The 27,385-nt window shown below is 48.0% G+C and overlaps 1 long non-coding RNA gene across 2 annotated transcripts in view; it reads right to left on the minus strand.

Annotated features, from left to right (window-relative positions):
- The window catches only part of LOC135967338 (uncharacterized), a 125,621-nt gene that overhangs the window by 11,287 nt on the left and 86,949 nt on the right, over positions 1–27,385 (minus strand). The window lies entirely within an intron of this gene.

Genomic DNA, 27,385 nt, shown 5'->3' on the forward strand with positions numbered 1-27,385 from the left:
GTAGTTGGGTGGATTACATGAGTTAACACATATACAGTTCATAGGATTTTCTTTACAAAAGGGGGAGACATCAAGAACTACTATTATTTGTCTTAGTACAAACAATACTAGTCATTCAAAAAACCACCTTTACACCCTAATGTGTACTAAGGACTGCCTAAGGCCAATGAGCGCATGGAGCTCTTTCTCTTACAGCACCCCGTGGAGAGAAAGTCAAGCCGTAAACGGCTAAATGGGGAAAAGCATGCTTTGCTAGTTAATGAATAAAACGTTGAGGAAGATGTGTCAAGCAGCCCACTGAGGACGCCCGTCACACCTAGAATCTTGAGGATGGGCGCCACAGTGCGGATCTGGATTCTGAATCCTCCTTTGACAGAAGCTTTTCAGGATCACCCACCACCGTCCCACGCAACAGAAGCCACAGAAGGCACAGAAGCGTGATGTTCTGTGCTGCTGAAAGTGGTGCTCATCCTCAAAAGCCTTTCTTCACCGCACACTGCCCATGTCAGCACCCGCCCGGAGGCCATTTAGACGGCGAAATCAACTGAACGCACAAAAACAGCACACAGAAAATCGAGGCACAAAAGAGGCCGTGAAACGATGCTCCTTTATGATCCGAGAACCAGGCGGGGTGGGGGTGCTGAGCCGCCTGGGCACCGCGTCAGACCCTCCCGAGGGTGTCAGTCTGGCGTCACAAGTCGATTTGGCAACGCCACTCACTTGGAACCCGTGACTGAGAAGAATGATCGGCTGTCACTAAGGGGAGGGTCCGCCACACCGTCCGTCAGTGCCACGACTTTCCACCGGCAGGCAGGCCGCCCGACTTCCTGCAGAACCAACCCTCAATCCTCAGCGGACTTGGATGGTAGCGTCTCGGAGGCCTCCTCTCAGCTCCGAGGTGTGAAAGCGCTGCAGACAGCTTCTAGATGGACAGCGGGTAAAGCAGTAGAAAAAGAAAACTAGAATGCGATTTCCTATCTTATGCCGAACTGGCTTGACTGCGAGGATACATGTGAGATATTCCTACTTAACTGCTGGCATAAATTGGTGGAAAAAAATCCACAAAGGACTTGAGATTTCGCTTCAACAACAAGTAGAAGCGCGGCCAGCTCTGTGAGACTGGGTGACCTGGAGTCTGCAGCCCTGGGCTTTTCTCCCCTCCGACGAAAGCAGCCTCTGTGGCCTCCCCTTCCATCCCTTGGAGGGGTTGGCCAGTGTGACTATGTTGTGCCTGGACTCCTTGGAACTCTCACACGCATGCGCACACACGATCACATACGCTAAGTTCTCGTTCACAGGCTTCTGATGATCTCAGAAGGTCACACGCACATCTGACTTTTTACGTCTCTTGTTTTGCTACAGAAAATATTTCTCCTCTTCAAGTTTCATTATTTTGCCACGGCTTTTCCAAAAAATACCAAACTTATAGAAAATGTCCAGATAGTCTACGAGGATTACCTTTGTGCCCAATTAGAAATTACTGGAACGTGATCACCTGAGAGTTACATTTGGGTCACACTGAGCCCTGATGTACATGAGTTAGGAGCCCCTCACAGTTTGGATAAATTAAGTCTTTGTAATAAAACTTCCTCCAGTATTGCAAGGGTAAACCCACAAAGGGAGGCCCAAGTGCAGTGCTTCATTTGTTCAAAATATGTGTTTTCCGGGTAAGATTCTGTGCACTTCCTTAAAATTGAATACAATCCGAGGATACAAATGCTTCCACCAAGTGGCAGAGGTGGTGTCTGGCCTCCCCGTCAGGTCTAGCAGAGCCTCGACCACTATCCTGGCATCCAATATACACATGGAATATTATGGAAAAATATGTAACAGTCACACATTTCTGTTCAATGTTTAACCTACTGTGATTTCAAGTATAGGTTATTAATTCACATAAATGAGTGTACATGTTCCTGAAACTGTGTCAAACTGAAGTGTAATACTGCTTTGCATTTGAGTACTACTTTGCAAACTTGTAAAGAGTATTTCTGCTTTCTCCTTTATACTGACAACAGTTGAGAGAGAAAAATTATTTTTTTCAATTTTTTTTCCCTCACTCAAAGCCTAAAGCAGGAGAAGGGACTTCCAGATCCCAGCAGCAGTTATTGGGAAAAGTGAGACAGACCCAGCTCTCCTGACAGCAAACTCCTGTTCCAGACAGAAAACAGCTGATGCTTTCAGTGTCAGTGAGCACCGAAGGGGCTGGGACCCAAGTCAATCCCAAACGCCTCTGGGTGTCAAGGAGTCAGTGATCTAGAAGTGAACATTCTGGGGTTCTAGGGTGTCTGTGGGCTATCTGATCACACATGACGTCCACCTGCTTCCCACTGAGGGATTTGCAGAGATCAGGCTTTCCTGTGGTAGCTGATGCCGGGAGGGTCTGAGCCTGTGTCTTGTGCTCCATTATCGGCAACATGGTACACAGTCGTCTCCGATTACTGCTTTAACAGAGACACACACCAAATCCTAGACAACCCAAGTCCCATACTTGATGGAAAACATGTAGTCCTGAACCATTCAAAGGCAGAGCGACAGAAGGCTCATCACCGCTCCTCCACGCGCCGGCTCTACCTCTAGTAATTCTCACTTCACTCCTTTTCCACGGCATCTTCAAACGTTGTAGGGCAGTGATCCTAACTTCGTTCTTTTTCTAACACAGAGGATCTCCCTTGTCATAGAACCTACACAAAACAGTGCGCCACGCCCAAGAAATCTGAACACCTGTGGCAGACAGCAGCGTAAAGCAGCCGTGGTTAAAGCCCTCGTTTCCATAAATGACTCCCGTGGTCAGGAGGAGCACACTTTAAAACCCTGTCCTGTTCACTGGGACTGTTAAGGTTTCACAAAGGAGCATAAGTGAGAAGAAAAGATGGGAGCGGATATGGCTGCAGGATTCCCCAGTAGCAAGGCCCCTGCAATTCCAGCTGTGGGAGGGACCTGGGCATGAGAAGCAGTAAAGGAGCTTCCAGAAACAATCCAACCAAAGCACCCCAGGGGCCACAGGGGCTCTGCATTCTTTCCACCAAGGGATTTCCACAGCCATGATAAAACAGAGGAAAACCTGCACCCACAAAGGCATTTAGACAACAGGCACAGAAAGACATTGTGAAGCGTGCTCACCTATGTCGGTCTGGGCCATGACCTCCGCCAGCTTGTGGGCAGCCCCGCTGCCCCCCGCTCTGCATGGAGGACGAGGAGGTGGAGGAGGTGAGGTATAAGGGACTGACAGCCCAGAGCGTCTTGACGTGCCATCGTGAGCTAGGCTTTATTCCACAGGGTAACTCTGCTTCCCGTGACAAGATGCAGCATGTGACTACAGATCAAAGGGTATCAGCAACTAACCCAATCCCCAGGTACTAAGCAGAGGACCAAGAGTTTAGTTCCTTACTTATTTGCTACGAGCTTGATTCAAAACAGCTTTCTGGGATCCTGGGGACAAACGTCTCTAACTGGTGAGAATTCTGGGTTTAGTAATGGAAGAATCACCTAATGCCCATTTTGTAACTGCTGTTCTCATCAGAACTTGAGGTCAAAGGGTAAAATAAAAGGGGGGCCAAGATCTTGACACCCCAGTTTGCACAAGGCTAACCAGCGTGCTTGAGGGGGTGAAAGGAGTAGGATTTTTAAAGTGCTGAGTTTTAAAAACATGGCTGTAGGCTGGGTACACTGCCTCATGTATATAAGCCCAGCACTTTGGGAGGCTGAGGTGGGAGGATTGCTTGAGGCCACGAGTTCAAGACTGGCTTGAGTAACACAGCAATATCCTATCTCTTTAAAAAGAAAAAAAAGTTATTAAAATAGTAATAAAAAGGTTAATACAATAAATTACTATAGCAACATGGCAACCCCTGCTGTCAGACGAGGTGCACTCTCTGTGGCTACGATGGGGTCCGGAGGGAAATGTAACCAGCATCATAGGGAAGGTGGACCCCAAAGCTCCACGGCGCTACTCCTATACAGTCTGTTAACCAGCATGAAGTCTCCTCCACAATAAGAAGCCCCACCCTGGGACCCTGCCGGCAGCCCCAACTGGACAGAATGGCCTCGTGAATGTCCTTTCCTGCCACAACCTGCAGACCCTGAGCCAGTCCTGGCTGTGACTGAGGCTGTGCATAAACGTCTGCGCCCAACAGCTCACCTTTGTACATGACACGCCCAGTCCACTTCATTTCAAATGTTACGCTAGCCCCAAGGTGAACAGGAATGTTACAGGTTAACTCACTGCATGTGTGCTAGACTTTCCCTGTAAGTGTTCAGACATTGCACGAACCGGATGAACAAACCCCACTTTCCCTGTAAACGTTCAGACATTCCATGAGCCCGATGAACACACACAGCCAACAAACCCCGGAACGTGTAACGCCGCGGCCTCCCCCCCTCCTGAGGGGCGAGTGCTTACAGCTCCCCCGAGACCACATTTCCCAAAGCACAGAGTGTTACTCTGAAAATAAAACCTCCTTTTCCCTTCCTTTATACATCTCATGGTCATGTTAACAACTATTGCTACAAATGCAGAGAAACGAGGTATCATCCGTGCCGGTCACCGAATTCCTAGCACCAAAGCTTCAGGGCCCCCCAGTCTGAAGGAAGCTTCTATCACCCTAAAGCCAACTCTGGAGATGAAGGTCGAGCTGGGGAAAGGCTGTGTCACCCGCAAATCTACACCACGGGGCCATCTGCAATTGTGTGTAAGGAACTCTTGGCCTGTCCTGGGGTTTGAGGACATCAGGATGCAAGCAGATACTGTACGCTCTGCCACGGGACCGTAAAGTCTGCGAAACCTCAGAGGAACACAGAGACAAATGGCTGCACGAGTCCCACAGGCCGAGCCTTGATGGGCACCAGTGTCAAGAACACAGACACGCCAGGAGGGGCAGCTGATGCAGGCAACGCCTGCAACCCCAGCACGTGGCAGCATACGAGAGTGGGGGTCTCTGGCCAGGCTCCACCACAACTGCCATATTCTGTAGTAAAATTTTAATCATAGGTTGTAACTAGTTATAACTCTAACTTGTTTTACAGATAAACAGAACACAGGGTACCAACAGACTCCAAAGTACTTCACCTAGAACCAAGTCTAGAATGCAGATGGCTGCTGCTCCGAGTGTGATGAGTCCCCTGTAGTGCCATAAATCCTAGATCTAGGAGACTAAGTGCTCTGCCTAAACCAGATGGCACCCTGAGGCTCTGAGGGTACCCTCTCTCCCCAGGCCAGTCCATCAGCCCCAGCAGAAGCTTCTAGAGTAAGAAACTGGATTTCTATTGGACAGATGTAAACCAGGCAAAATCACAGGGACTCATCCTGGAAGCCCATCCGTTTACCCACTCATGCCCTAGAGAGCCCTGCCCCCATCTCCACATCCGCAGTCACGCTGAACCACAAGAACTGGCTTCTAGGCCCTCAAGCCACTCCCTTTCGCCCCCGGAACAGACCCTTCTAAAACCGTGAGGCCCAGAGTAGCCTTAACAGGTGGTCCCAGCAGAACTGGCCTCTACATGTATTGATACTTTCTGTGTGTGGTGGGGTGGTGGTGGTTCTTGTTCTGTCACTCAGGCACAGTGCACCATTAGTACAGTGGTGCTATCATGGTTCACTGCAGCCTCAACCTGCCAGGCTTGGGTGATCCTCCAGCTTCAGCTTCCCGAGCACCTGTGACCACAGGTGCACATCACCACTCCTATTTAATTTTTTGTAGAGTCAGGGTCTTGCTATGTTGCCTAGGCTGGTCTCGAATCCCTGGGCTCAAAAGTGAACTGCCCACCTCAGCCTCCCAAGGTGCTGGGATGACAGGTGTGAGCCACTATGCCCAGCCTAGAATTGGTTTTTCTTAAACCTGAGTTTGACACATGAACCCCACTCACACAGATATCAGCACACTCTCACAGCTCAAGGGTTTTTCTGAATCCCGATTCTGTCCGTTCAAAGGTCAATATCTAAGATAGGGTCAGAACTGACCCTCCCTCAGTGAAGCCTAAGGGCAAATGCAGCAGCATCTCAGTGTATGAGGAGACAAAGTAAGAAGGGTGGAAAATACACACTGAAATTCTAGTGTTAGGATCATAATCACCAACACTTTCAGAGGCAATCTGCTTTCCAAAACATGTAGCTGCTGGATTAACTTCAAAGTCACCAGATTCCACAGGCAGGAGCTCAGAGGGGCACAGCTTTCTAAGGCCGCACAGCCCAGGGCAGAGTAACAGCCTCGGGGCAAAGCAAACTAAACAAAGGCTTAGTTCTCTCAAGGATGAAGGTGCTCAAGTCCTTCCAAATAGATTCTTCTTCTAAGTAAGTTAGATGCTTCTTACAACACTGTTTAGAGTGCCAGTGTGTTCAGAAACATGCAGTTGAAAATACATCTCAGGACCCCAAAATCACTAAGCTAAAGAGACCTCAACGTGAGGAACAGCTTAGGGCAAACCTGCCTCCCATGCTTCTCTGAACAGAGACAGATACTGGGGGAGAAAAAAACAAGCCATGTACCTCCCTCACAACCGATCCACAAGGAAATTCCTCATGGACAGAGGACAGAACCCAAAGTCACCATCTGCACACGGAGATAAATGCGGATCTGACTGCTTCCTCTGGAAAGGTTCACTAGAATTGCATTTGTCAGATCTACCTGTGACCTGGAAACCCTTCCCCGCTTCGAGCCGTCCCTCCCTTCCTGGACCGAACCAACGTACATCTCACATATATTGTTCTCTCACATCTCTAAAATGTGTAAGACCAAGTTGTGCCCCAAACACCTTGGGCACATGTCCAGGACCTCCTGAGGCTGTCGCAGTGTGTCCTCAACCCCTCCTGAGGCTGTGTCTTTAACCTTGGGAAAAGGAACTCTCTATGGGCCGAGAACCGTCTCAGAGATCCTTCTGGTTTACAGGAAGCATTCTCTCCTGCGAGTATAACGATGAAATCATGTGGAATTACAAAGTGCCACTTTAGTAAAAGCCAAAGGAATTAGGGTTCGATGTGCTTAAAAAACAAACAAAAACAAGTAACGTTCTGTCAATGGACCATGAAGCCCACACCCCCTTTTGCAGTGAAATGTCAACTGGGACGAGAGACCCCTCCTGCGGATGCAGCAAAGGCTACCCTCTGACCCCACTTCCCAGAGTCCAGGTTCCCATTGCTCAGGGAAAAGCAATCCCAGCTTCACGGGGCTCAGGCCTCCAAACCCAACTCCCACCCATGCTGGAGAATCACCCCAGGGACTAGCGAAATGGCAGGTGCAACTCTCACCTCATCCCCTTAAAGGGGAAAAGGCACCTTCCCGCTCCTCTTCCTGCTGGTGGGAACAGGGGCAGGAGCTGGAGGGGCAGGAGCTGGAGGGGCAGGAGCTGGAGGGGCAGGAGCTGGAGGGGCAGGAGCTGGAGGGGCAGGAGCTGGAGGGGCAGGAGCTGGAGGTGCAGGAGCTGGAGGGGCAGGAGCTGGAGGGGCAGGAGTCGGGCGGCAGGAGGGAAGCAGCCTGGGTCCCTGCTAGTCACAGATGGCAAATGCCAACCATCCCCGACCTTCACTTTGAAAAGAAATCCTTCTCTTTTGTCAGGTCCCTGGTTAGAAGTTTGCACCCATTCCTTAAAAACATAACAAAAACAAAAACAAACAAGAAAAAAAAACTCAGATAAAAAATGGGTGTTTTGCTGACAGTATTTTAATTATCTGGAGTCCTTGGGTCAAATGACGGCAAAACAGGAATCTGAACACTGTTATTCAGGAAACTATCTTCCACAACCCCATCTACCCTCCCAGGCTCTCACCTTATGCTGTTTGTCTGCTAGATGATTAACAATAATTGGTTTTAAAAACTAGGTGTACAGAACAGACAAAAGTCAGCTCGGGTGGAGGGGAAGCAGGATAAGACCCCCTTCCCCTCAGGACGGTGGAGGAGGAACCTTCAGCACCTGGGTTTTCAGGATGCTGGATCTCTGAGAGCATCTGTCACAGCTCAAGGACGGCCAGACCCTCCTCTGACACAGCCTATTCAGGCGACGGTGGCACCTGCCCTAGAGATCCACAGCCCTGCGCGGGGCTCAACTGGAGCTGAACTTTCCTCCCTTGGTAAGAGTCAGGGCCAGGGGTGGGGAGAGGAGAGAAGTAGCAGGCCTGAGGGGCACTGTGGAAACTCCATGCCACGCTAACTCTCGTCTGATGTGCTCCGGCCAAAGCCACGCCTCTCGGAGGGCATTTCACTTCACACATCCGGAAATCATCAACGTCTAGTCTCCCCACAGAACAGATCGTTCCCCAGGAGGCAGACACTTGGCTGTAACACGGGGTAATGAGGGGTGCGCCTTCGTGCCTATTCTGTAATGTTTCCTGTTACCTATTTTACCTTAAGCTACAAATGATTCCCGTTTACACGGGACACAGTGACACAGACAGCAAAACACATGAGATTCAGTGTGATCCCACACCCGTCACTGCTGACCTCAAGTTCTTTGTTCGTTTTGCTTCTAGAGTTTGTACTCTCTCCCGGGGTTCCAGGCCTGTGGATTCAACCAATCATAGATCAAGAATATTTTTTAATGTGTTTGTACTAAGCATTCAGAATTTATTATTCATTAAACAACTACTCGCATGGCATGTCCATGGCATAGCTGTTACGAGCAACCCTGACATGACTGTCTGCAGGAGGATGTGTGTGTCATATGCAAACACCATGCCATTTTAGGGCAGGGACCTCAACACCCACAGACCTCGGATGCCATAGGCAGTCCTGCAGCCCACCCCCATGGGCACTGTGGAATGGCTATAATAGAAAATGTGGAGGTTTTAAATAGCTATGTACTAAATCTAATCTTTTGTTAAGAAATTACTGTGCATCATGTGTATTATTTGGAAGTCCTTCATGGCCCAGAGACTTGACATGTTCTTATCTTCTTGTCCACTGCTCTAGTCATTTTGGTAAGCTTATTGAACACAAATCAATTTTACAGGTAAGTTCTTACAGGAATCACACTCAATCTGTAAGCTGCTTTGGTTTTTAAAGGGAAATAACCAATAGTTTTGCAAACCAGCTATATCATAGAATAACAGGATAAAGCAGCCCCACGACATGCAAAAACAGGAGGTTTCAAAGCTAACTAGTGTAAAACACGTTACAAAATCCTAAATATGAAAACGTTTTACACCACAACAGATATTCTAGAAAAAACAAGATATTCAAAAAAGGCCTTTGCAGAAAAGCACTTTCCCCTTCATTTTTCACACGGTTTCCAGAAGCTTGTGTTTGGCAATGACCATGAACCAGAAGTAGCGTCCGCTGCAACTACTGCAACCGCAACACAGAATATTAAGGCAAAAAAAAGAACACATTAATGAGAACAGGTAGAGTGTTATACAAATGAGTGTGTTCTCAAGTCAACAATGTTCAAATTCTAGGTCTCCCGCAGACATTAGACGGTAACCGCCAAAGCTTATGTACTTGACAACGTTTAAGGAGACCAAGTTCAGAGCTGTCACAAGGCAGCACCATCCTCATGCGATTATCTCAGGCAGGTTTGTGGACAAGTGCCCCCGTCACAGCAGGAAAGCTGCCCAGTCCAGCACTTCCTGAGGTCACAGACTTTCGCCTTCCCATGTCTTCAATAGTTCCTTTACACTGGGAACCAGACAGCAAAACCTAAAACACTTCCTCAAATCTCAAGACAGTCTTTAGAGCTCTTTTCCTTGCCCCTTCTCTTACGGAAAAAGCCTATTTTGTACGCAATCTGTAGTGCTTACCAGAGCTGGGGCTGAAAGAGAGCTAGTGTTTGGTAGATCGAGTTTCAAGCGTGGGGAGACCAGGAAGTTCTGGAGATGGATGGTGGTGATCGCGGCACAGCAGTGTGAACACACTTAATGCCACCAAACCACACACTTAAAAATAGAGTGCTATGTAATTTTACCACAATCAAAAGACTAACTGAGAAAAGCCATCTATAATTAGTCACTTCTAATATCTTACATCCTGTAAGTTTCATTTGCTTTTGGAAATCCTCAGAGCAATCATGAAAAACTAATACCCTGTCTTCTCTGAAACGCAGGCAAAGTCGTTCAAGGGTTTTGATTATAGGAAAGTAGCTGGAAAGCAAAGCGTCCGTTAGACACGGCAGCCGTGGTAGGACAAACACATGGTAGGAAGGTGGTGGTCATGCTACACACAGATGGGAAGGGTTTGGGGAGCCACAGCACCCGAAGCTCGGGAGGCACCTGGGCAGGAGCTGAGAATGAACCAAACACGTTCGATCACGCAACATTCACGGACCCTGAGTCCAGCCACCGCCGCTGACATCCACTGTGGCCGGGGTGTCCTGTGCCACAGAGATACACACCCTGTACAGATTAAATGTTGAAACACAGACACGCTCAGGTCCAGCTGTTCAGATAGAAGCAAACACAACACATTTCCCAGACACCAGCAGCAAGACTCTCCACCTGACTGCGTTCAGAATAACGGTCGTCTTTGCCAGGGCTGAGCCATGCTTCCCTCTCGCCTGTCCTCTGCCTTCACCAGCTTCGTGCGCGTTTCCGGGCAAGTGTTTGTGCAGGTGCTATCACTTTTTTCCACAGCAAGAATATACACAGACACCACACAGAAATGGGCAACCTCGTTAGGAGCTGTGCAGGGACATCTAACTCTTCAGATGTGCCAAATTCCTGTTGCCATGGCAATTAAACTAGCTAAACTAACGTTGCTATGACCTCATCTCTTACTGTGCCACTAAAGATCATCCGGGTAAGAGGAATGTGCGTCTGCATAGCATTCAGCTCACGTTTACGTGTCGGTTTTCCCTGAATATGGTTATGTGAGATAGAAATCAGTAAGATGGGGTGTAACATCTAATATAGGATCGTTGTGTCTCCTAGGCTCAAACACTTCCTTTAAGATCCTCAGAAAATGAAGTTTAACTCTGGGGACGTGAGTTACATAGTAACTTGTTTTGGATACTGTCTCTTTCACAATCCAAATATCAACACCAAAGTAGTTCTTGAGTTCCTTTTGAAATTGAAAGGAATTTACAAACCACAAAAACCCCCAATATTAAAGGATACAATTCAGTCTTTTTAGCATATTCTGAAAGCTGTACATCAACCACTAGTATGTAATTCCGGGACTTTTTCACCACGGGCCAAAGAAACCTTGAACCCATTAAGAGTCAGCACCTGCTCCTTCCTTCCACCAGCCCCTGGCAATCGCCAGCCGACTTCCGTTTCTCTGGATTTGCCCATTCTGGACACCTGTTGTGAGGAGAATCGTACAGTGTGTGACCTTCGGTGCTGACATCTTTCACGTCCAAGGTGAGTGGAATCTCACAGTGAGTGACCTGTTGACAGATACCTGGACTGTTTCTACTACTACGAATAATGCTGCTATGAAGACTCTTGCATAAGATTTTTTGGCAAAAATATTTTCAATTTACCTGGGCGTATGCCTAGGAGTGAAATTGCTGGGTTGTACGGTGATTTCATGCTTAAATTTTCTGAGAAACTGCCAGACTTTTCCAAATCAACTGTACCATTTTACTTCCCCATACATCAAGATATCAGTTTTCCCAAATTCACCACCATGTTACTGTCCAATACTGGAGTTTTACCCATTCCCGGTGGTTATGAAGTGGTATCTCACGGTAGTTTTGATTTCCATTTCTAAGATGATGAATTCTGCTAAACATCTCATGTGCTTTTTAAGGCATTTATATGTCTTTCTTTGGAGAATGTCTATTCAAATCCTTTGTCCATTTTTACATTGGATTTTTACTAAGAGCTTTTAAATATATTCATGATATCAGGTCCTTATCATGATAATGTATCCTGTTCTGTGGGTTCTCTTTTTACTTTAAGAGTGTCCTGGGAAATGAACATTTTTAATTTTGATACCGTCTTTTTCCCTTCAGTTGCTTGTTACAGCTTTAGACGTCTCAGCCAAGGAAACATTGCCTAATCCAACGTAGCAGTTTCAACAGGATTCTTCCGTAAAGGTGTCATGGGCTGAATGTCCCCCCTCTCAAGATTCCCATGTTAAAATCACAACCCCGGAAACTCAAAATGTCACTGTACTTAGATACAGGGCCTTTAACTTGGAAATTTAGGTCACATAAGATCTTAAGAGTAGGCCCTGATCCAGTATGACTAGTATTCTTCTGAGAGAATTTAGACACAGTCCTCAGTGCTGCACGCACGTAAGAGAAACCTGTGAGGACACAGAGAGGACGCCGTCTACACAGCACGGGGTGAGGTCCCAGAGAATCCAACACTGCGCGTACCTTGATCCCAGGCTTCCAGTCTCCAGAAAAAAGGCAATAAGATGCTGTTGTTTAAGCCGCACGGTCTGTGGTGTCCGTTATGGTACCCAGCAGACGGACAGAATGGGTCTCACAGTCGACTCCTTACGCTGGATCCATTTTGAGCTTTGCGTGTAGCGTGAGGAAGGGTCCAGTCCATCCTTTTCCATGTGGATACCCCAGTTGTCCCAGCACCATTGAGTTGTGAAAGGAAAAAAGTAAAGCAACCCTTACCGTCCTTTCTCCATCAACAGATTAGAAGATACACTGAAGAATCGTGGACAATTTTCTCAGTTTAAGCCAGTTGTTTTCAAATTTTGGGGTCTCAGGATCCCTTTGCACTTTATTCAAGATCACAAAAAAGCTTTCTCATCAGGCCGGGAGTGGTGGCTGCTCATGCCTGTAATCCCAGCACTTTGGGAGGCAGAGGCAGGTGGATCACTTGAGGTCAGGAGTTCGAGACTGGGCTGGCCAACATGGCGAAACCCCATCTCTACTAAAATACAAAAATTAGCCTGCCATGGTGGCGAACACCTGTAGTACCAGCTACTGGGGAGGCTGAGGCAGGAGAATCACTTGAACTCAGGAGGCAGAGGTTGAAGTGAGCTAAGGTCACACCACTACACTCCTGTCTGGGTAGCAGAGTAAGAATCCGTCTCAAAAAAAAAGAAAAAAAGATAACAATTTCGTTTATTTTACAACGATAAAGTCGTTACATCTTAATACAGTCTTCAAGAAGAAACCATTTTCCAAAATAAGTAGCAGCGTGGCAACAGTTTGTACTGCTGTGAAAAAACCTAACATCTCTGCACCTCAGACAGCAGGGTTCTCATGCCTACATCTGCATTCAGTGGGCTACAGAGCCGTGGGTGAAGTTTATGAAAGAAGTCCGGCCGGGCGCGGTGGCTCAAGCCTGTAATCCCAGCACTTTGGGAGGCCGAGACAGGCGGATCACGAGGTCAGGAGATCGAGACCATCCTGGCTAACACGGTGAAACCCCGTCTCTACTAAAAAATACAAAAAACTAGCTGGGCGCAGTGGCAGGCGCCTGTAGTCCCAGCTACTCGGGAGGCTGAGGCAGGAGAATGGCGTGAACCCGGGAGGCGGAGCTTGCAGTGAGCTGAGATCCGGCCACTGCACTCCAGCCTGGGCGACAGAGCGAGACTCCGTCTCAAAAAAAAAAAAAAAAAAAAAAAAAAAAAAAGAAGTCCGACCCCACGCTGATATATAAGTAGGAAGCAGTATTTTCATTGTGTTTTCAGATCATTTTAGGTATTCTCTGCTGCCAAATGTAACAAGTGGCACTTCCGTACAGGCTGTCTGCAACGCAGAGTCTGCGCTCTGGTCGACGGGCCTTTCTGCCCCAATTCCTTCTGAGTCAACTGGTCCGTCCTGCACTTGAATGGCTTTTACCAGCACACGATTTTGTAATCATAAATTGGTTAGAAAACACTGGTTCAGAACTATGAGCAAGTTCCACATTTCATTCTATATCAAAAAACAAACAAAAACACATCAATATCACCATTGATCACATGAGAAAGTGGTGGACACAAGATTTTTATATTTTAATACTCATTGGAAAGCTCAAATGTCTATCCTTGGGAATAATGTAAGGTACTTTCCTTGAAAGTCATTTTGTTCATTTTTCAGGCCACACCTGCAAATACCTCCATCTGAAGTGGCATCGTTTGTAAGTCATTCTTTCTATAAAGGCGGCCGTTAGTGGAAGAAGTGGTTCTGCAGGTTCATAGCTCAGAGGCACCAGTGCTCTCTCAAGATAACCATAAAATCTGCAGAAGATGCACCTGTGCACACTTCCTGTTTCTCACTCAGAACATTCCAGAAGGAACCCTGAATCCCGATGCCGCAGTAGGACTGAAGTTTGCTCTCACCCACACAATAAACCCAGCGAGCTCCCCCAGCCCCCACCCCGAGGCCACAGCCTTGGTCCTCTCTCTGGTCTAGGAGGGCTCCTGCAGCTCCAGCCTAACAGGGAAAAGCAGGCACCCACATGTCAGAAAGCCCTCCCAAAGCCCGGCGAGCACTTCTACTTATGTGCCAACCAAGTGCGTTTGAGAAGGATACAGCCAGCTGTACGGCAGGCAGCGAGGTACCCAGCAAATACTCAGGGTTCATGTTACTGAGGAAGGAAGGTGAACAGCGAGATACCCAGCAAGTACTCAGGGCTCACGTTATGGATGAGGAAGCCAGGCAGATAATGAGGTACCCAGCAGGGTTCACGTTTCCGTGGAGGAAAGGAGGGTGAAGACAAGGGGGATGGAACAGCCTGTCATAAGCTTTAGCTTTTAAAAGGCTCACTGAAGATTATCCGATTTGATCTTAACAGCTCACAAGATAGGCAGACGCACGACTCTTTCACTTCATAAAGAGATCCCGAGAACTGATGATGACCACGTACTCTTCCCACAGGCTCCTAGAAATCATTCTCAAATCATCTCTCAGTTGTATACATGTGATAATATCTCAGTCATGTCCCCTCTCTGCCGCGAAATTTTAATGCCGCCCTGCTGTTCCTTCGCACCCCTGCCCTCTCCTGCATTTCAGGCATGCCCACCATCCATGGGGAGTCTGCACCACCCCACCCCCGCTGCTGCTGATGGCTTGGATCACCCTTATCTTTCATTTCCACCTACAGGGACCTGTTCTTCCTTCAAATGCAACTCAAACTCACTCATTGTGTGAAGCCTTTTCCAGCCATCACAACTGTCATGTGTAAAATCAGTCTGTGGAATGCTTCATTCAGGAGGTGCTTATGTTGACTCATCGGCTGTGATCAGGACCAAATACTGAGCAAACCAGGTGGTCCCCGCTCCCCATCTCTGCTCCAGTGCACTTAAAACAAGGATTCCTGGAAGCACCTTTTTAGCCCAATTCACGCATGAGTCTGCCCCACACCCTACAGAAAAGCCCTGGTGGTCGGCGGTCAGGGCTCGGGGCCCCCAGGTGGGTAAGGATAGCTTAGTGCCCTCTCTGGACTTGTCGCTCAGAGACCCGTGGCTGGAAGGGAAGAAACTTGCATCCTGTGAAACATCCAGGCCCCGAGACCCACTCAGGAGCAGAAAATGGGGAAAGAGCCTCGAACACACCCACGGGAGGGCAGACAGCAGAAGCCACGGAGGCCACCAGGAGGGAGGGAGGCAGGCAGTGAGGCCAGAGGTGATGTGGCCAGGAGGGAGTTGATGTGGCCAGAGGTGACGTGCTGTGGGGATAACACGGTGTAGTGTGGGGAGGAGATGTGGCCAGAGGCAACGTGGCCAGGGAAGGAGACACGGCTGGAAGTGACAAGAGGGGTCTCCAGGCCTCAGATTGTGCCTGATTTTTAGATGACATTTTAATTAAGATGTTATATCTAACTTTAATGAAAAGTAGCAATTTAGAACCATTGTGTACATTTAAAGCACGATACAAATAGACCACATTTCCCAAAGAACAGTGCATTAAAGGGAAAAAATAGCAGCTCACCAAAAAAAAAAAAAAAAAAAAAAAAACTGAGTAAAGAAAAAATTCATTTAAGATCAGAAATAAAGAGATCCTACAGCTCTTCTAGTCCAATCCCCACCCTAACGTGAATGGGGGGAAAAAGAAAGTAGATCTTAGTCAGTCCGAATTAAAGACAAAACCGATCCAATTTACCTTCCACTTGACAGAAAACAAGAAGCTCATCAAGGAATCCCTACAAACAGTAGCTTTACTAGTTCCCAAAATACAAAATTCACCTACAAATTAAATCAACTGCTAAGTGTGTATAGAGTAATTTTTTTCATGATTGCCTTCCTCATCCCCAGGGGCTTTTTTAGACCTTTTTTCCCCAATTGCCTCCAACACCCAGGAAATTTAAACCCCACAAGTAAACCGTGTCTCGATTCATCCACAGCGTCCTTTAGAGCAGACAGTCCGTTGCTCTAAGACGTTCTTGTCACCTAAACACCGATTACAGCCTGAGAACGCACAACACGTACTCACACGAACTCTGACAGACGATAGGTGAGATACGGCACATGAGGAGGAAGACAAGATAAATGAGCTTCACCGACACCCCAGATCCGAGAAGTGAAACAGGCAGCCTGCTCGGGTGCAGGTGACTCCTGGAAAACAGCCAAGGGCAGCATTCGGAGAAGCAGCACCGCAGGCCAGGAGAGTCTGGGGGCTTTAGAAGGGAGGGGCGCCCCGACCAGGTACTGGGGGATTCAGAAGGGAGGGGCGCCCCGACCAGGTTCTGGGGCCTCAGAGGGGAGTGATGCCCCGATCACTTGCTGGGGGCTTCAGAGGGGAGGGCTACCCTGACCTCGTGCTGGGACTACAGACAAGAAGGCGCCCCGACCGGGTCCTGGGGGCGGCAAGACAAGCCCAGGGTTCCGTCGTCACTTTTCACTCCCTACTCCCGAATCTTGCCCTGAAGTTGCAGCCAGTCCAGGTATTCATTTACCCATAAAATTAAGTATCTGTGAGTAACACAAGTCACTAATCCACACAGATCTGAGTCCACAGATACCTCCCAGAGATGCCACCATCCCTTCTGGTAGAAGAGCAGCCCAGGGGCCCACGCTGCTAGGAAGGGAGACTGTCTCCAGCCTGACGCTGCAGAGTCCTCAACACAAAGTCTACCTTCGGGAACCATGCCGTCTCCTACAGAAGCAACTAGGGGCATGTAGGGTTTTTTAAAATCTTTTTTTATCTTAAGACAGAGTCTCCCTTTGTCACCCAGGCTAGAGTGCAGTGGCTCGATCTCAGCTTGCTGCAACCTCTGCCTCTCGAATCCAAATGATTCTTTCTGCCTCGGCCTCCCGAGTAGCTGGGATTACATGTGCCTGTCACCACGCCCAACTAATTTTTTATATTTTTAAGTACAGATGGGATTTCACCTTGTTGGTCAGGCTAGTCTTGAACACCTCACCTGACCAGCAGTGAGAGTGGAAGGGGTGCCATGTGAGTGCCCCTAAAAACACACACAAGCCTGGCTGCTTAAAAGGAATGAATATAGCTCAACACTCCTATGTGAACATTGATGTGTCTACTGCCTTACAGAATCCTCCTAGCTGAGCTGCAGGAATCTTCCTTGGAGCCTTTTCTCACCTACACTGCCTACAGGTGCCCAATGGGCTCCCTGGGCGGTATCGTGTCCTTGTTTAGAATATCACAGTATTTGGAGGCCTGTTTAATCCCAAGTCAGAGCCTTATCATAACTCAGACACCATCCCTTAGGACTTGTGGGCCAACTTCGGCTAATGCAGGCTGCTCCACAGTGCCCTGCACATGGGCTTGGTGCATCCACACGATTTTAAGATTTAGGGCTGCCGTTTTCTGCAGTCACAGATGCGGACTTACATATTCATCATGACTGAAGGCAGCACGTGTCTTTATGTTCCTTCTGTAATGGTAATAATCATGGCAACATTTCCTTGATCCTTAAAAAAGCCTCCTAACAGCAGTTGCATTCCACCCCCTTCCTTAAAATTAATAGAATTTACCAAACTAGGTGAAATCAGTCTTCATGAGAAAGTGACAAATCAGTGTTCACACAATGGCATAGTAGCTGGGCATAGAGGGTACGTCAACATCCCAAACTAAGCACCCATCACAATTATTCCCAACTCGCAGGAAAGCTAGAAAAATTAGAAGGCTTAAAACATACTTATAAATGAAAATAACAAGAAACCAACGTTTCTGAGGAGCATTTGTTAGCCCAGCAAGGAAAGCCATTAACCAGTGCTGATTATATTGCATTTGATTACAGCAGCCAAAGACGTGTCCAGAGGAAGAGAGTTTTAAAGATTAGTCTTTCGGTAAGAATGGTTGCTTAACAAGTTCACACTACTGGGCTACACCAATCGTCAATTAAAAAGCAAGGCAAACGAGTGTGAGTCATTTTCCTTAATCCTTAATGCGTCAAAAATTACCACATTGGCCAAGCTGGTGTCCAACTCCTGATCTCAGGTGATCCGCCCGCCCCGGCCTCCCAAAGCGCTGGGATTACAGGCATGAGCCATCACGCCTGGCTGAGAAGTGTTTGACAAAGGCTGAGGGGAGGCTCCTGTCCCTTCCTGGGACATCCACATCCCACCCAGTTTTCCATATCGACTATGACACTCGAAGCATCACAGGAAGGGCAGCTGCATCCCCGCAGTTCTCTGCACTAATGCCACAGCTGCGTGAGCAGCCACAGCCCTGGAGCTGCCACTCAGCCTTATCGTGCTGGCACAAGTACAGCAGAAACTACCAAGCCCCCAAGGGGGAGGAGTGGGGACCCAGGGGAGTGAACCAGGAGGGAGGAATGCGGCCCAGGAGAGGAGGGAGGCGTGGGGGCCCAGGGAGTGAACCAGGAGGGAGGAGTGTGGTCCAGGGAGTGAACCAGGAGGGAGGAGTGTGGTCCAGGGAGTGAACCAGGAGGGAGGTGTGGGGGCCCAGGGCAGTGAACCAGGAGGGAGGAGGGTGGAGTTCGGCCCAGGGAGTGAACCAGGAGGGAGGAGTGTGGTCCAGGGAGTGAACCAGGAGGGAGGAGTGTGGTCCAGGGGAGTGAGCCAGGAAGGAGGAGGGAGGAATGTGGTCCGGGGAATGAACCACGAGGGAGGAGTGCAGTCTATGGCAGTAGGGAGGAGTATGATCCAGGGGAGTGAGCAAGGAGCCTCTAGGGGTAGCAAGTTCACACACCACAAATACCTCCCAATCCATCCACGTGCAGGGAGGGGACGGAAACCATGCAGGACCTGCAGCGCTTTCTCCTCGCAGAAGAGGAGTGAGGATACCGACTCATGCATGAAATCAGAGCTAAAGTTCTACCACGGTGGGGGAGACGCTTCACAGCCCAAATGGGTGCAAAAAGAAACCAATCATACAAGAGCAGTGGATGGAAAGAGATCAGAAATTTAAGCCTGTAACAAGCTTTCAGAAAAAACTTCACTTGATCTGCAAGATGACTGCAGCTCTGCTTGATCATTTCTGCAAATGTCTAACTCGCGATGAGCCATCTCAGAGCCGTTCAACAGGAGTAACAAAATCAAAACGCCAAGGCATGCTCTGTATTTTAGATAGCCTGCAACCGTATGGAAATGAACAGCGGTGCCAGAGCTTTCAAGTTTGTTTGAAGTAAATTCCGGCATGAGGGCAGCATCTTCCTGGCTGAAGCAATGAGGTGGGCTCCTGCTCACCGCATGGGAGACCAGCTTTCAGCTCAGCTGCTGTCAAGGGTCTGCAAACCATGATCCCTGACTGAGCCGTGGCCAGGGAACCAGAAGTGGTTTTTACACTTTGAAGTTTTCACAAAAGAAATATATGCAGAGACTTCTGTGACCCACAAAACATAACACGTTGCCTACCCTGCCCTTTACAGGAGCTTCTAGTTTTGGTGTCAGTTACAAAGTGTTTCTATAAAATAATGTCACTGATTCTCAAGCATGCCAGCAAAAGTCACACTTCTCAACAACCCTCAATGGAGATGCACCATCCAGTGTTTCACACAGATTTTAGTTTTTTAAAAGCCAAACTAAGGGAGGTAATTCAGCTAAGTATTATAGTAACACAATTTGAGATACTTAATGATGTGTGACAACAGAATAATTGGCATTCCTGTGACACAATAAACTAGCTCAAACACAAAATAACAAATCAAAGCATGTTTTGGCCCCTCAAAGTGATCAGTGAAATTGGAAATAACATTCAGTTAAATGACACTTAAAAAAAAAAAAAAAAGCAAAAACAAAACAAATACCACTACACCATCACTCCTTAAATTTATTTAACTACTGTTGCCAAATAAAATGGAGAGACTTCTTACTGCAGGTTAATAATCAGCCATCGTCACCATGAAATAGACCACTGTGCAGGCTCAGGCCCTCCAGCCCACAAAGGCAGGGGGAGGGGGGAGGGAGGAGAAACGATGGCCAGAAAGAAAGGGACAGGGCAACCATGACCCACTCAGCAATTGTACCCTCCCACCTTTCTTCTGGACTTACAATTTTGGAGCCATCTGGGTTTAGCTTCCTATGTCCATAAGTCAGCAAGTTCTCGAAGCCAGAAATTTACCATGTTTCTGGCAGCCAAGTCCTCTCGGCCTTCCACCATGTTTTAGGGCCTCATCAGCTCACCCCTGGGTAGTATCAATGGCCTCAAATCTCCAGTCAACCTTGCACTCCACAAACTGAAGTATGCCAAGAGCCACTCAAGGCTGCCACTGCCGTGACCAAAGGCTTTCGGAGACAGTCACCAGCACTGTACAAATCCATGTGGCTTCACCAGGCGCAAAGCGGCTCCAGCATTCCATCCAGTCTGTCGCTCCTACCATAGCTGTGAGTCTATGATGTGTCAGGAAGGGAAGGAAGGCACCATGTAGATCATCTCATTTAAGCTTCAGTGTCACAAGGTGGATTTTGTCGTGCCCGTTTTATGGATCAGGAAAGTTTTAAGGAGGGCAAGCACAGGGCCTTGCTGACACAGCAGCAAGCTCCGCAGAGGCCTGGGTATGACGCCCGCCCCACGTTCCCTGGGTCCTGATGTCCACTCCTCCCCCGTGGTAGCCTGATCCTGGGTCTGTCTGAATTGCCACCATTCCTAAGACACGATTCACGTCTGCCCACCTCCTCCTTTATGGGTTTCCCGCAGCCCAGAGGCGTGTGCTCTTCCATCCAGCCAGACATCACACTTCAGCACCTGCACCTGACACCACTTCAGCCAAAAGCTTCTCTCAAACCTCCCCCAACACCTGCCGGTCACACAGCTCTACACCCCTCACCTTTCTCACACGAATTCTCATGTATTCCTGTGTAGCACCATCCAACTGATTGTAGTCTGAAAGGAGGAAGCTTTGTAGATAAGTCTACGTTCTACTTTACTCCCAGCCCTCCGTCTTGCACGAGGCAACCGATTAACAGCAAATTCATTTAAGCACAACGTTTCCATTTGAAGAAACGCACAGCATAGAGCTCTGATCATAATTAAAAGCTTGTTTCATTCGTCATTTGAAATTCCATATACTGCTGCAACAGCAGCACGCCCTCCTCGCCAGGCTCTGCCCTAAGGACATCTTTCTTCCAGCGCACGACTCCCATCAGAACCCGGGCAGCGAGAGCCCCACAGGTTTCCCAGCGCCTCGGGCTGCGGCTTCCACGCTGGGCCGGCACTGACACCACGGGAGTCGTGCCCCCAACAACTACAGGATCGGAAGCTGGCCGACTGCTCTGTAGAATGGAGACATGTTAGTAATCCCTAATATTTCCACTGACAGGCTGCTCAGCTAAACTGGGAAAAATCCACAAAATAGAAAGAACCCATGGGGAGGAGCATTTCTCTCTCCAACCTGGCAGCAAACGGTGGCTGTGCAGACGACCTCTTCGAGATAACCATCGACTGCATCTCAGGTCAGTAACAGTCCCGCTGAGGGCCAAAAAATCAGCTCCCCCAGGCCCTCACTTCCTAAGGGTCAGCCGTCCCAGGCCACCTCTCCTGGAAGATCAGCTCTGACACACCCACGACGGTCAGGAACCGGCTCTGGGACTCATTTCCCAGGTTCCTGCCCACCACCCTCTCTCTTCTTCCTCCTCCATCTCCCTCTTTCACTCCCATCCTCCCTCCACCTTTCACTTCCCTTCTCTCCTTTCCTCTCCCTCCCTCATTTCCTTTCAGCCCTCACCTTCCTCACTGCACTTCCCAATGCAACTCAGCTGACGCATTCTCAGGTCAGTAGAGGGTTTTCTTTCACTCTATGTTTTTATTGCAATGATCGTTCTTAATGAACAGAAACCTGTTTCGGACCATGTGGATGCCACCTCATGACCAACTGCTGCCCCGCGGCTCCGTGTCCACTCAGTGTCCTCACGGCACAGGCGCCCAGCAGTATGGCTGTGACCAGGGGTAGCAACATGGGACACGGGAGAGGTATTCCAGCCAAGAGGCCCTGCGAAGCCTCCCCAGCAAACCAGAGCAAGGCCCAGGGCGGTAGGGAGAGCGCTGTGCTCATGCCGTAGGCAGTTCAGCTTCTGCAAACTGTCAATCGACTGCAAATTACTTTGTTTCCATGGTTACAAAAGAACCATAAGCATTCCAAAATATGTTCTTGGTTTCATGTTTGCGAAATCTAAGCAGCATTATATGAAAAATCACTGAATTCTGCCCGAGGCTCTAGGGGTGTTTTCCTCTCTGAAAGGAGCCCCTTCCGGGACTTGGGATTGAGTGACAGCCTTCAAAATCACGGTTATCCTGGCGGTAACAGGGAACTCCTCAGCCCGTCAGGAGCTGGGGCCCTCAACAGCCCCCACGGCTCAACACGCCAGTGTTCTGAGGATCACACGTGTGCAGATAGCAAAGTTTGCTGCACACACGCCAGGTGCTAACAAGCCGCAAACGTCTCACTCATACTTGCTAACCACATGGCTTCTCTCAGCCTCCACGGCGTTTCACACTCTGCCTTTATATAGAGATGAACCATGCGTCCTGAGCGCTACAAAGATTCAACTCCTTCCGGGAAGAGGGGTGCATCTTTCCATCACGGGGTCTTCACGCGAGCCAGCACAGGATTTGCAGAGTGGGCGAGTCTAATGTTGATGACACTTTCTCAATATTCCCTTCACACCCCTCCAAAAACAAGAGTACTGCCAGCTTCTTACCGAGGTTGTAAAGAGGAAAATATTTCTCTCTTATTTGTCACTTTTTAACGTAATACTTGTGACGAATGTGACTCTACATGTACACCATAAGCACCCACACCGTGAACATTCTGCTCTCCCGTGACTGTATTCACAGGTCACAAGGACAAAACTTCTCCATAGTAACCAAAATATATATATATATATATATATATATATATTTTTTTTTTTTTTTTTTTAACATGACTTCCACTCATCTGAAAGTCACAGATGTGGCTTTTCCTTCATAAAAAGATCCAAATGATCCACAAACCAGGTTTAATAAACATGTTGGTCCAGGTGGGAAAATGACCCCTCAGCCTCCCTCCCCTCAAAGACCAGGGCAGCCAGGAAACTGCGCTCTCCAGTCAATGACAGCCGGCAGGATTCCCTAAATAAGCAGCTGGAAGATTCCCATCTGGCAGAGCGCGCCTTTCAAGACTCAAGATGTCCCCGCTCCCTCAGTGTCCTACAAAGAACAGACTACCCAACTGAGGACCGAGGCAGTAAAGAAACATGTTTTTGGCCGGGTGCGGCGGCTCGCGCTTGTAATCTCAGCACTTTGGGAGGACGAGGCAGGCAGATCACAAGGTCAGGCGATCGAGACCATCCTGGCTAACACGGTGAAACCCCCGACTCTACCAAAAATACAAAAAATTAGCCAGGCGTGGTAGCGGGCACCTGTAGTCCCAGCTACTCAGGAGGCTGAGGCAGGAGAATGGCGTGAAGCTGGGATGCAGAGTTTGCAGTGAGCCGAGATCGTGCCACTGCACTCCAGCCCGGGTGACAGAGCAAGACTCCGTCTCAAACAATTAAAATAAATAAAATTTAAAATGTTTTCAGCAAATAGCATCATCAACCCCCAAATGAGAGGTACCGTTTTCATTCTAGCAGGGAAACACAACAAAGCACGTACATTTTAGCCCCATAAGTGAATTCTTCGGGCGTTCCTGTGTCTGCTGTCAAATGCAGCACATCACCTCAAAAGGCAAAGTTCTGTAAGTCACATCCAAAGAGGGGAAAAATCATTCTAAGTTTTAGCAATCCAGTAAGAACCTGATCCAGAGAAGCCTACTTGTTCCAGACTCGAAGCAGCAATATATTGCTACAATGTAATGAAAACAAAGGGATGATTAAGAAAATTTCAATGCTAATAAAAGACAAAAACGTAATTGGATTTATTCTACTCTAGACAGAGCAGCCGGGCAGTTCGCCCATACGTTATTATCGTTGGTGTTTTTCAGGCAGGGTCCAAACTCTGTCAACAAGGCTTGACAGCAAGGGCGTGATCTCCACTCACTGCAAGGTCCGCCTCCCAGGCTCAAGCGATTCTCTTCAGCCTCTGGAGTAGCTGGGACTACAGGTGTGCAGTCATCACACCCAGCTAATTTGTGTGTTTTCAGTAGAGGTGGGACTTCACCAGGTTGCCCAGGCTGGTTCCCTGGGTCTCAAGCTCCCAGGCTCAAGCAATCCACCCACCTCAGCTTCCCAAAGCGCTGGGATTACAGGCGTGAGCCATCACGCCTGGCCCTTTTTTAAAATTTTCTTTTTAAGTGATTAATGTGCTTCAGAGTCTTGTCGGCATTAAAAAAAAAAAAAAAAAAAAAGAAGTAGTAAATTCTGTAAGGGAAAGAAACCATTAACACGTTTTACACTTCCCAAAACTCAAAACTGAAATGCTAAGAATAAATGTATTTTATTCACAGAAGTAGCATTCTTAAAGTTCTGTAAAAGTGGTACCATGGACACCACCACATCACAGACGAGCGTGGCAGGACTGCTCAGATTCAGAACACATTCTGAAAAGTCGTCCTGCCCCTTTCTTCAATGGGAACACTTTATTCTGTCTTTTATTCAAATTAAGTATCTTGCAAGGGAGTTGAAGAAAACTGCAGAGCAGATTTTAAAACTTCATTGCTTTTCTCAATTTTCGCCACATTCTGATGCATTTTACTGACTACACGGCCAATAAGCCTAAAGCTTTTTGCATCGATAAAGACAATGCACCTTGTAGCAATAGGCTTTTTCTTTTCTATACAAAGATCTATAATTTCAGCTAGTAAAATGGGCATTTCACAAATATTTTGCACAATTCCTAGCACAGATTTTAGCAAAATAAAACCGTTATCTTTCTGCAATTAAATAACCAAGCATAGGAAACTGCACAGTTAAAATAACCATTCCATTATTTTATATAAACACAAATGAGAAAGTAGAGTATGCTTTGGAAAACAGTATTTCCACATGCCAACGATGAAGCAGAAAACAGTTCCTCAGCCTCATATGACATTTGACAACCGAAGTATTCTGACCCAAGCCCAGCCCGGTTAAATGGAAATGAAGTAAACATGTGAGTGACTGAGGTGGGGCACTCTGATAGTCACAGTCCAGGAAAGAACAGCTAACATCATTCTTCTTCATGGGAAAACCAAAACATACTCGAGAGACCTTGATTCTTTAAAACACAGTCTGCCCCAGTCCTAACCTTAAGCTCCCATTGATCAAGATTGCTCTAACCACAGAGGTGTTTTTCCAGGCCCTCGAAAATCACGGACATGGTACATACACAACGTTTTCAAACACTCAATGCTGCCAATTTGTTAAATGTGCTGTGATACCAGAGGTCTTGTGTAGGACCAGAAGCGTCGCAGCCTGGTTACCTGTCCTGGTGTTCAATGCTTTGTGTGTGCAAAACCTGTTGTTACAATTTACTGGGCTTAATGTGATTCAGTTCGTCACAGAAGAGAGCTATGACATTTACATAATTCCATGCATGGATTCTCAGGTTCACCTTCCACGAGTGACTGCTCTGTCCACGAGACGAGACAGCGGAGGGAAGACCCAGGAAAGGCCTGGGAGATGCCCGGTGCTCACAAACTGGTATCAGTCTGCTGGTTTTGGCTTAAAGGAAAACAGACATAGAAGAAACTAAAAGGGCTCATTACACCTAATATCACAATGTTCTCAACTTTACCTTAGCCAAAAATAAAAGCGGAAAAGCAAAACTACTCCAGGGCACGATTCCAGTGCTAATCTGAAACATGAAATATTTAGAAGACAAAGCTTATTGTGAGTGCAATTAATATACACACAAAACACTGGTTTCACAAAACCCAGTCTTTGCAATTGCTTTTATAAAAAGTAAAATTTTCATGAGGATCGCATGCATTAACTGATTTTCAAATGAAGGGACTGGTAAACTTCAGGGCATATGATTTCTGCCACATACGAGGGGAGCAGTGAGAGAGAAGAGCTAGGATCAAGTGTGCTGAAGCTGTCCTAGGACTGAAATTCAGTTTCTGCCAAAACACAAAAACAGGAATCTGTCAACTTCGATAGCAAACTCTGCTTGAGAACGTCAAGATGTTAAAGTTGCAAAGGGGCTTCTCCCTGTATGGGCACATGTGATCCTTGCGAAAACATAGCTCAGCATCATCAAAAACCAGGAAAGAACACAAGCCTTCCACACATGAAAGGGCAGAAGGGAGCAGTGTCCAAGCTTGCTCGGCAGAACTGTTCCCGGAGGAGAACAGCACAGAGGACGTCACAGGGAGGGCAGAGCAAGCAACAGCAGCTTCCCTCTCGCCGCAAGCAGGGCCCAGGGGCGCAGTCTCCTCCAACCTGACAAGGAGGCGCGAGGAGCCACAGAGAAGTCAATTCAGGGTCCTTTTCAGAAAGGGGCAACAATGAGAAAATCTGGTCTTACTCAACCCCCCCTCCTCCGGTAATAGCTGAACTCGCACCTGCGTCTGTCACGTTCCCCAACCCCTCTTGCAGATGCTCTCCCTGCACCCGGGTGCCTGTCTCCGTCCTGCTCCTGAGGCCACACCTGTTGCCATCCAGTAGTGACCAGGAATTCACCTTTGTCCGGGAGAAGCAAATGCAGAGTTCACACACTCCTGTACAGGTTTACTGGACGAGAATCTAACTGCACTGTCCAATTCCAGATGTGCTGGTACCAAGGAGAACGCTCGATGTCCAGCATTTATAAACGGTATCAGTGGGTTCTCCTGGGACTCCCAGGCAGCCACACGAGGGAGGGAGCTGTTGCCCTGTTACCCCGAGCCAAAGCAAGGCTGAGAGGCAAACACCACAGGCCACATCACACTCGAGCACCGACTCTTGACAGTTGCTCGTTCGTGTGTTAAGAAGAGTTCGGGGTACAGGAGTCAGACAGGCCTGATCTCAGCCATGGGACAGCAGTGACTGTGCCCAAGTCTCGTATCTAAGCCCCGACTTGCCCATCTGGCCTTCCTTCAGGAACAATGCCCACCTCACAGTGCTGCCATGAACGCTAAGTCAGCAAGTACATACACGATCAAATTCATTTCAACTGTGCTTTCTACAACAAGTTAATACAACCAGGCGCTATCATTCAGACTGAATAACCAATATTAGAACAGAAGATCAGGCCAGGGATGGTGGCTCAGACCTGTAATCCTAGCACTTTGGGAAGCTGAGGTGGGTGGATCACTTGAGGTCAG

The sequence above is a fragment of the Macaca fascicularis genome, chromosome 15, assembly GCF_037993035.2.
Source record: "Macaca fascicularis isolate 582-1 chromosome 15, T2T-MFA8v1.1".
NCBI classification, from domain to species: Eukaryota; Metazoa; Chordata; class Mammalia; order Primates; family Cercopithecidae; genus Macaca; species Macaca fascicularis.